Genomic DNA, 8,733 nt, shown 5'->3' with positions numbered 1-8,733 from the left:
ATTTTCATATACTAAAGTGATTTTAGGCTTTTATATCATTATAGCCCTTTCTCTGGAAAGTTCAGGAGAATAGGCTCTGGGCAGTGCTCCCTGTCCTCCAGGATGAAAGCACCCTCCCCTCCACTCCTCTCACCCTGCACACTCCTGTGAGATCCATCTCATCCTGCAGCATCAGCAGCCCCTAAAGGACACTGGGCCTCAGATGAGCCCCAGATCCGCCATCTGACGACCTCCTGGCTAACTTCCCTTGGACTCACCATTAGGGACCTCAAACTGGCCCTCTGGAAAGCTAGGGGCTCTGAATCCCTTGCCCACCCTCTGCTTCTCCAGAAGACCCTGTGGCAGCACAAGGCAGCTGGGCCCTTCCCTCCCAGGTGAGAATCTTGAGTCAGCCCCGGCCTCCATCCCTCAGTCCACACTCCTGGCAGTCACAGAAGCAGAATGGCTGCTGCTTCACATTTCCCCTGACCCTTGTCTGTTCCTACCTCAGGGAAACACTCCATGGTATGCGGGGGGGGGGTCCCCACCTCTCACTTAATTCCACCCTCTGGATAGTGACTGACCTGCCCCTCTCTAGCGCCTCCTGCCCTGGGGGTACCTGCCCACGTGCTCCTCCTGAGCATCCTCCCTTAGCCAGCACCCCTGCAGCCTGGATGTCTGCAGGAGCCTTTAGTGACAAAAACACTCAGGGTCACTCCAGGAGAACTGGGCTGTGCAAAGTAACCACACAAGAGACCGAGATACCTTTATCTCTTTGGGGGGTGCCGTGATGGCTCCTCTGATCTTAAGGGTCTGCAGAAAGTGAGCCTGTGCTAACCCCTTTTATTGAAGAGAGTCCATTCAAATGAGGCAAGGGGTCAAGTTTCAGGGGGCTGAGTCTAGCTTCATGATGTCTGCTGTCAGCAGGTTGACTGACATCTAGGAAGGCCACACCCAAGGACAGAGTAAGAGAAGGGGACACACAAAGGGTGTTTCCATGGAATATTCTATCCCAAACAGGGCAAAGGGGTAATATCACAAAAGAACAGGTGAGCTTAGTTAGACCCATGGGGCTGCAGGAAGGCATGCCTACTCATAAAGACACACTTGATCCATTTTTACTACTCTCAAGATTGGGGCTACCGTCTACAGACACTTGAAAGTGGCCAGATCACTGGAAGTGACCGACAGTGGCTCAAACCAAACAGGAGAGGAAAATGCTGGTCACATGACGTGGCAGTGTCCACAAGACTCTGTGGCTTCATTCTGCTTAGAAGTCTCCTGGCTGTTTTCTGGAGCCCCACCGCTGATTTCAGGAGAAAAGTTATTGTCCCTCTGTTTATCAATCCTCAGGCCAGGCCACACCCAGCATTTCTGGGAAAAGAGATTTCTTCCAGTTCTTTCCCTGAGCACAGGATAAATGTGGCCATTGGGGTAAAGTGAGGAAATACTGTAGCTTGCATTCCTGTTTCCTTTTCCTATAAAGAAGCTATCTTTGATGTTAAACTGATACTAATATAGAGAAATATAAGTGCACTTGTCCTGGGAACATGCTTCCAAGTGTTTGTGCTAGTCAGTTTGAGTTTGGCCCACAGGACTCCAGTCCTCTCCCCATGGCCCACGCTCTTCCCCAGCTCCCTCCCTTTTGGCTAGAATAGTGACCTCCTTCTGTTCTCGCAGAAGTCATAGGAAGTTACCTCTCTACCAAAATGTTCAACAAGATTGAAACTATAATTCAGGGGAATTTTGGTATTGGGGCAGTAGAGCTATTAGAGCTTGTGTGTGTGTGTGTGTGTGTGTGTGTGTGTGTGAAAGACACACTTTTAGCTACTGATTCAATTTACATACTACCTGCTGAACTATTTAAGCTTTGTTTTTACATGAATCACTTTCAGCATCTTTTTCTTAGAACTTTGTTCACATTTTCAAATACATTGGCATAAATAGTTTCATAATATCTTTTTTTTTTTTATCTAGGATACCTCATTAGGACTTCTTTTTAATTTCTTAAATGAGTTTTGGACTTCTTTCTTCCCAGATAAATCTCACTCACTATTGGCCTTGCTTTTCTCCATAGTTCAGGTTTTCCTGTGTTGCTTTTCTCCATTGATATCTTGGTGTTTCATTTCACCAATTTCTGTCAGCACCAGCGGCTCCTCCGTTGACATCACCCTCACATCACTCTGGTGTTACACTTCCTAGCTTAATTTGTATTTCATTCACCAGTTGGCAGCCTGCTACTTTTCTTTTGTTGGCTTTAAAATTGACAATTGTTTTGTTTTTATGAGGTTCTGATATGAATGTTCCATACAGTGTAAATAAACATTGCTCTACGTTCCTCTCAGAATATGGAGTTTGCTTGTGTCTGATAAATTTTAGAGTTGCCAGTTTTTACCTTCATTAATTACTAGTGTGATCCAGTCTCCACATGGTTTTTATGGACACCTGAATGTAAAAGTGTGCTCTGGATTTGCATATGCACCCCAAACAGCCCCTTGTGGGAGCCCTTTCATATTCTGTGTTCTTCCACCTGAAGATGGACTTTGCAGTACAAGATTGTTAGGTCACACGCTCAATGCCCAGGAGATGTTAATGCTGGACTTTGTCCAACGCCTCTGCACGGACGCAGAATCACACTTGCCCAGCAACAACGTAAGCACTGAGTGTTAGCTTTTTATAACTTACCACACCTGGCAAGAACAACTCAGAGGAGGAAGAACTTGTCCTTGCTCACGTTTCAGGGGTCTCAGTCCATGGTCGAGCTGCTGATTCCATTGCTCTGGGCCCTAGGTAAGCTGGAACATCAAGGCAACAGGGATTGAAACAGACACCTGCTCAGCTCCTGGCAACTAGGAAACAAGGAGAGGACGGGGCAGGGACATGTGTATTTCTCACGGCCATGGCCCAGTGGCCTGCTTCATCCAGCCCTGCCTAGCCACCTACAGTTAGCACCAAAAGTTCTTTCCTATATCTGTATAATAATCTAGATCCCTAATCACTGCCCCAAAGCCTCACCTTGCTGAATTAAGAATCATGCTTCAAAACATGAGCTTTCAGGAGACATTCTAGATCCAAATTATAACATTCCATCTCTGACCCCAAAGAACTATGCCTATCTCACACTGCTAAATGCTTTCATTCCCTTTCTAAGACCCCCATAGTCTTTAAATATGTGACCTTGCTCAAAAATGCAAGTTCAAATGATCCTCCAGGCCTCAAGGCAAACGCTTATGTGCGAGCACACCTGAAAAAATCAGAAAGCAAATTCTGTGCTTCCAATATACAATGGCATGGCGTAAACATTCCCATCCCAAACAGGAGGGCCAGAGCCAGGAAAAGAAGGGATGGGATCACAGCAAGACCAAAACCAGCAGGGCAAAAAAGTCTAGTAACTCCACATCCAACTTTCGGGGCACAAAATGGTGAACTGTGACTCCCAGAGGCCTTGGACAACTTTGGCCTCTCTCGTCTTGCCAGGTTCATCCCACATGGCCTCTCTCCGACTCTGGCTCTCCTGGTTCTCTGCAGCTTTTCCTGGCAGATGTCCCAGGCTTTGAGCATCTCTTTTAATTCCTGGGATCTCCATGGCAACTCTGGCTGCACCCACAGCTTCCTGCATTGCCCGCTCAGGGGCTGCATGCAGGATTACCACGGTACCACCATTTGCCTGGCCTCTTGGGCCTGCCTTGGAATCTCATTCCTGTAAAACTAACACCATGTCGATGATGCTCAATTCTAAAACCACCAACACCCCCAGGTCACGGCCCAAGTGCTGTGCTTCTTGGAATGTCTTCCTCCAGATTGGCCCATCAGCTTTACATTTAGTGTCACAGAAAATCTCAGGACAAGGACCAAGAATTTATTTGCCAGAATGTGGCTTGGATGGCCTCTAGCCCACTTTCCCAGCAGACTCCTCCCTCCTCTCTGAAAACTCCTGAGCATGCTCTTCCCTGCCCATTGTCCCATGGATATTTTGGCCTTCTGAGCTCCCACCAGAATCACCCATTAAGCTCTGCTTGCAAAATTATAAGGCTCCAATACTCTGCATCTCCAGAATTTTTCAAACTCCTCCTTTAGACTAATTCCAAAGGCTTCTAAACCACTGGGTCATAGATAATAACCCTACTTCTCAGTACCAATTTTTGCACTGAATATTAGACAGCTTTTCTTTCCTGTGACCAAACACCTGACAAGAATAACTCAGAGGAGGAAGAACTTATATTGGCTCACAGTTTCAGAGGTCTTGTCCATGGCTGGCTGATTCCACTGCTCTGGGCATGAGGTGAGGTGGAAACTCTTGGCTAAAGAGCATGGAGGAGGAAAGCTTCTCAGCTCATGAAGCCAGGAAGCAGGAAGGGAAGAGAAGGTGTCAGGACAAATATATTCTCAAGGCCTGTCCCCAATGACCGTCTCCTTCCAGCAACGCCCCGTCTGTCCTGTCAGCTCTCTATGGATTACTCCAGGAAATGCCCAGTCCACTGCTGAGTCACAGTCCTAATCACCACCTGGACATAGCAGCCCTCCACCTCCCGCCTTGGGATGCTACTCCTGAAGCATGAGCTTTCAGGGAACATTCCTAGCCCTAGCGAACACACGGCCAGGCCAACGCAGGTACAGGGACACTTTAGCAATGCTGCCACTGACAGATGGCAATGGTGTCTTAGAATCATGTTCATCCAAAACCCTCATTTCCAGGTGAGGTCTGCGCCTTTCACTGTGCTCTCATTGAACTCTGTGCTCAGTGCTCTGTCACCTGTGGGAGTCCAAGGCAGGTTTAGAGAGGGGAACTCTCTAAGTGCAGGCACTCCCTTCCCACGTGTGAGGGTTCAAAGGTGTGGGCACTCCCCTCCATGTGTGAAGGCTGGTGTTCCAAGGAGGCTGGGGTGTGATCCTAAGCAGGGAGCCACAGTAGATTTGGGTGATGTGGAAGATGTTTACAAATGTCCCTGGAGATCAAGGTATGGTGAACCGCTGGTGCCTGGAGGTCAAATGTCCCTCTTTATCAGGGTGTGGCCATTAATCACTTGTGGGCACGGTGTGCAAGCTCTGCAGGTGCTGGCAGCTTAATGACCATGACCTGTCTCTCCTTAGCACCATGGTGTGCTCTGTGGTCTCTGCCTGGCACAGCCGGCATGATGTGACTGCTGTGTCCTCAGGGCCTCCCTTCACGAAGGCTCATAGGCCCTTTCGGTTGCCCGTCTCAGCTACAGCAGGCTGCCCTGGGGTGGTGGTCGCCCCTCGGTTCCTATTTTCAGAGACTGTTATGTGTGGAGTCATCACAATCCTTGTGACAAGACATTCCAGTGTTTTTTCACTGGGTCATTGTTCTTTCTTCCTTGGGTGAACTTTATGGGTACAGAAGTTCTTTCTTCCTATGATGGTCTGTGTCTGTCCTCAGAGGCTCTTCTAAGTCCTGGAAGTGGCTGGGGCCTGTCTCTCTAGTAGTTCTCTCTGCTAAGGAGCCGCCAGGTTCAGCTGAAATAAGGGCTCTGTCTCCAGGTCTTGCTCAATTTGTTGCATTTGTGTTTCAGGTGATGCTGAGGAATCCCGGGCTGTCAAGAAGGCTCACTTGGTGCTTTGCAGCATCAAGTCCCACACTGGTCCCAGAAGGGACATGGCCCTGAGAAAGAGCTGAGGGGCACAAGGGAGAAGCCCTCAGGGAGGACCACAGGGAGCAGCGGGCCCTGGCAGGGAATGCCCTCCAGGGCTGGTTTGCTGGAACTCTGGTCCCAGTCCCCAAGACACTTTAATAAGTGGAGTACTCTTATTGAGTTTGACTTTTGCCCTTTGTTTCTAACATGGTTTCTTTTCCGATAATTTGTAAGGAGCTGACTATAAAGAGAATTTTCCCTTTCATCGTTACTTTGAGTGGTTAAGGAAAGACCGGAGCTGAAGGATGAAGAAGCTGGTGAAGTGCCGGGTGTGCTGTGTTGCAGGAGGGGCGGCCTGGTCCTGCATTCTGATGGGTGGCTGGGCCTGAACTGGCCTTGTGCTCTGGGCTGTGGAACTGCCACTGGCAGGAGGTGCCCGCTCTGCCCACTCAGGAGCTCCCCAGCTGGGACGCGGACTGCAGCCTGTTCCTCACGCCATGGTCCTGGCTTCTAGGCTTTGGAGGACAGAAAAAAACATGCTAGTAAGTAAGGATATCTGGGACCTTGAAAATCCCCTTGTAATTCTTTACAAGGATTATTGGAAAATGTTGTAACTGTTTTAAATAAAGTTACCCCTTCACCCTATAGGAGAACCCCGAGCCATTCATTATGAACACTGCTCTAGAGAGATATACAACATGCCATAAAATTCACCCCATAGAATATAAAACCTATGGTCACCCCATAGTTTCCCAGAGAGCCACAGGTTTGGGAAGCAATGACACAATTTAATTTTAGATCTCATTTATTGGCATCTTTACTTGAATAATAGAGGTATATAATTTAATGGTATATTAAATATCATATTATATGGTATTTTATTGTCATGTTAGTATATTTACAGGCATCCATTTTTCTTTGCCTTTTTAAATTATGTCCATGTGGGTTAATATAGATTTATAACGTCTCATCATTTCATGAAATCAAAATATTTTAAATAAATTACACAAGAACCGAGTATCTGGGCTGGGGATATAGCTCAGTTGGTAGAGTGCTTGCTTCACAGGCACAAGGCCCTGGGTTCAATTCCCAGCACCATAAAAGAAAAAAAATGAGTATCTCTTTTGTTGTGGGAATTCAAACTTTGTTTTGTGCTGTAGCTGAATTGCCTCTCTTCAGCCCCCTCCTCAGCTCCCACAGGTACCTGTGTAGATGTGCTCATGTTGTCACAGTTAGAACAAGACAGCCGGCTGCAGCTCACCATGAGCATGCTTTGCAGTGTGTAAAACAGCCATAAGATAAGACCCAGTGACACAGATCATGCTTTCCACAGCAGCAGTGCGCAGCTCCACTCCCTCCGCAATTCTGTCAAGTACTGTAAGCAGAAATGTGCTCAGCACGACATTACGGGGAATGGGAACTAAAAGCCAAATTCTTCTCTGCTACTGAAATCCAGGGCCATATATGCCCGATCTTGATTCAGTGATTCTAAAGAAAAATTAAGATTTTTCATAGGAATTCCTCAGGGTTCATAATGACAGATCCCTGCTCTTTGGATCATCAGTCGAAGAGTTGAGAGAAGGAACAATACCACTGGGTTAGGGGACAGGACATTTATTGAGAGAGGGATGGTGGACCTGGTTGCTCCTCAGGGACAGTCCTGAATTAAGGGACATGGTCTGTGGCTCATAAGAAGTCCCTCAGGGAGAAGACTGGACTGGGTCTCCTGCCACTGAGGGGTCTCAGGAGGGATGAGAGTGTGCAGGCCACCCTTGGTGAGGAAGTAGTGAGCAGAGAGGGCACACTCAGAGCAGCCACAGCCCATGTCTGTCAACAGCAGGACTTGGTCCAGGCTGCACAGAGAGCTCTCAATCCAGGTTAAGTGACACAGTGAGGATCACAGACCTACTTCAGAAGACACAGAAACACCAGCCCAGTGACACTTACCAAGGAGTCACCAGGAACTGCTTGCCCAGCCTTGATCAGTTGAAGGGAGTGACTCTTGGCAGTGACAATTGGTTTGGAATGTCCTGTGTTCTGATTGGAGAGCCAGGTGGATGCTGGTCTGCAGAATACTGTCCTCAACACCAGGAAGGTCCACCACAAGGTAGCTGGCACTGGGAACTTGCTGAAGTGTGGCCTCACATCTGAATCTCATCTTGTCCTCCAGAGGAGCTTCTTTGATGTAAAGTGCATCTCATTTGGGGTCAGGGACTGACCCACAATAGAGACAGAGCTGGTCAAGGACCTGAGCCCTTGTGTTCAGCCACCTCTTCTAAGGTGTCAGCTGTTCTCCATGCAGAAATGCCTGGTCATTATGCTGGAGGAAGAGCATGAGGGGAGCTAGTGGTTCAGTGGTCCAGGATGTGACTAGAGGTCTCAGGACTTGGTGGTCTCTTGTCCTCAGGGAAGCAGCTGCATTAGTGTCCCAGGTCTGCTATCTCTGGCATGTCCCTTATTGTAAATGCAAATGTCCTCAGCTGTGGAATCTCTCTACTCAGACCATGTCACAGGTTGACTTGGGGATCACAAGCCATGATGCAAAAGCTCCCAGAAGCTGCAGATCACCACACCCAACAGTGGAGGAGAGAAGCCATTCCCCCTCCCGTGCCTTTAACCACCCACTCCCTCCCTGGAGGAAGCCACTAGCCAGTGTGTGGCTTTTCCTCCCAAATATTTAAAATTGAAAGGCCATGCACATTTATGCTGAGCCAGCCATTTTATGCTAAAGCTTTACCTGCATCTGGCTACATTCAGCCTCATGATACAAATAAGGAGGCACATTTCAGTGTTCAAATGACAGAGCAGAGAACGCAGGACCCAGGATTGCATGACATGCCCAGGTTCAAATGGCTCCAGCTGCTCTGAGCCCAGGCCCTCTGCACCAGCACCCAGGCATCCAGGTGCTCAGGCCCTCTGCTCTTCTTCTGGTTCTGCACTGGCTCATCTACAGGAACACAGTTCCCACCCACCCCATCTGCAGGTGTGCTAAGGGCCCTCTCCAGGACCTCCCTGAAGCCCCTCTCTGATTCAACAGTGAACACTGGCATCCGAATTTAAACTCTCAATCTCAGCAGCAATTCCACCCTGGACTAGGAACTTTGTATGGGCCACCAGGAGGAATGGGAGCCATGAGCATCCAGGAAAGCACAGCTCATAGGCC

The sequence above is a fragment of the Ictidomys tridecemlineatus genome, chromosome 1, assembly GCF_052094955.1.
Source record: "Ictidomys tridecemlineatus isolate mIctTri1 chromosome 1, mIctTri1.hap1, whole genome shotgun sequence".
Classification (NCBI taxonomy): Eukaryota; Metazoa; Chordata; class Mammalia; order Rodentia; family Sciuridae; genus Ictidomys; species Ictidomys tridecemlineatus.
The sequence above is the reverse complement of the archived record's forward strand: the minus strand, read 5'-3'. Positions refer to the sequence as shown.